The sequence below is a fragment of the Rattus rattus genome, chromosome 2 (genome assembly GCF_011064425.1).
Source record: "Rattus rattus isolate New Zealand chromosome 2, Rrattus_CSIRO_v1, whole genome shotgun sequence".
Lineage (NCBI taxonomy): Eukaryota > Metazoa > Chordata > Mammalia > Rodentia > Muridae > Rattus > Rattus rattus.
Window position 1 is genome coordinate 200687324 of NC_046155.1, and position 2355 is coordinate 200689678.

The 2355-nt window shown below is 39.0% G+C and overlaps 1 pseudogene; it reads left to right on the forward strand.

Annotated features, from left to right (window-relative positions):
• The first annotated feature begins 227 nt into the window (after positions 1–227).
• LOC116894651 lies at positions 228–541 on the forward strand (annotated as a pseudogene).
• The last annotated feature ends 1814 nt before the right edge of the window (positions 542–2355 follow it).

The following is a 2355-nucleotide window of genomic DNA, read 5'->3' on the forward strand; positions in this document are numbered from 1 at the left end:
CTAATGTCGTCCTAGGGACCAAGCTCCAACCTATAAGTTGCAGAGGGCTATGCTCAAACCATGAACAAACTTAACAGTTAATGTAGATTTTCAAAGAAGGAAACCAACAACTTAAGTTCACCGTGATATTACAATCAATATTTTTCTTACATTGTCAACAGCAGTAAAAAGTTTTGTGGTTGCTAGCTCGTGTCTCTGGTGCCAGTTACACTGCTGTGGATGTCACTATGGCCCACTACAAAGTGACTGACTGGACACACGAGCAGTTCCAGAGGTTCTTAGGGAAGTCTGGTGTGCTGGACACGCTAATGAAAGTGTTGGTAGTCTTATATGAAGAACCAAAGAGGCCCACCAGTGCTCTGGATTTTTAGCAGCATCATGTAGTTGCTGCTACCCCAGAAAATGCAGAAATAGGGCTGCTTCACCTAGAATTGGCAGAAATGAAAGTGAAATAGGAAGCTACTGTAGAAGAAAATAAAAAACTGAGAGCAAAGCTTGTTTAGTGTGAACCACTCCTCAGGAGGAGAAGCATGCGGAATAGGATTCTCCTCAACTGAAAAGACACTGAAAACAGGTCTTGTATCACTTGAATAGCTTGTATAGTGTATGATCTCTCCTGAAAAGATGCTATAAACTTTTAATATGTTAAATTCAGTCATACTTTAATGTTATAAGCATATATATATATATATAATCACCAATAAAAACTCAATATAAACAAGTTTTGTGGCCAAAAAGCTGCTCATACCTCCTAATGACAATCTAACAAGTATTAAGTTAGTAATTGCATCTAGTAATTAGTTAGATGTGACATTTCCTTGGGCAACCTGCAACTTTTTGTTAGTCAATGAAAACTTCAATTTAAAAACCTCATGGGGACCAGGTACTGAGCTTGACATAGTTGACTGGGTTGAGGAAAAGCAACCACAATCTTCATGGATCCTAAGGTTCTTTAGGAATCATGACGAACAGGTTGTTATGTTAATAGGTTTGTACGTCTTTAACAGAAATACCTCATCCAGTCAATGGAGAAAGGAACACCTTCTTGAGGAAGAATTACTCTGGCATCATCTAGCAAACAGATCATTCGGGAGAGAAGTGCACAGTGTAGAGGGTCTACAAAAGATGGCACACCCATGACCACATTCTTTGGTGGGCTCAATCCTCAGCTTGCTGTTCTACTTCTGCACTCAGGAGTAATTTCTGTTGTTGTTGTTATTATCTCTATTTCTATTCTAAACCTAACTTTAATTGAATAGCCTTTTCTCCATCTCTTACTAGCAGCTACCAGGATGTTTGTCCAACTTCTACTGATTTTCCTCTAAAACACTAATAAAATTTTCCTCCAGCTTAAAGCCTCAGGTAAAGTGAAACCATATTCGGACAACTGATAAAATGCTCACAAGTTTCCCAAGTGCGTGCATCAGTTTTCCTTTCTGCCAGCGGTTCCTGAGCCCATCTTTTCCACAACTCCTCTTGTTTTATCATCACCCTTCTCTTCATGATGGAGACCCTTCCTGACCATGCAAAGATACAGAGAGATGCGGTCTTGAAACAGCTAACAATGCTGAGTTTTTCCAGGCCCTACTGAGCATTTGAATATCTCCTTTGCAGAAATGTGTGTTCATTTTGCCCATTATATAATTCGATTGCTTGTGTTTTATTACAGAGTATTGAAATAGTTCTCTATGTATCTTAGACACAGTAGAGTTTTTTTTTCCTATCTCTCCTTTGAACTGTTTTCTAGTCTTAGATGTTTTACTTTGGTCTATGACCCATTTATATGAGCACATTGTCACTATCTTCAGACGCACCAGAAGAAGGCATTGGATCCCATTACAGATGGTTGTGAGCCACCATGTGGTTGCTGGGAATTGAACTCAGGACCTCTATAAGAGCAGTCAGTGCTCTTAACCACTGAGTCATCTCTCCCCTATAACCCATTTAAAGTTAACACTCTCACGTGGGGGAGTCAGCTTCATTTTTGCACACAAATATTCAGTTGTAACAGCACCACTTACATAGAAAACAGTCTAAGGATCCTAGTACCTTTCTAAAACATTCCTCAGTCATGAGCATGAACATGAAGTCTTAGCTGTGGGCTCTCTATTCTACTCTACTGTTCTGTGTGCCACTGTATCAAGATTAGGCTGATGCAACAACAGACTTAGACACGGCAACTGTAATAAATATGGTAATCAGGAAATGTGAGAGTTTGAATGTCCCAAATAATCCTAAACTATGCAAACAAATCAAAGTTCCCTGAACTTTTGTCAGTGTTTGGCGAGACTTCAAAGATTTCAAAAAAACCAATTTAGTAATTCAGGTAAGATTTATGTTGCATTCATAAATCAA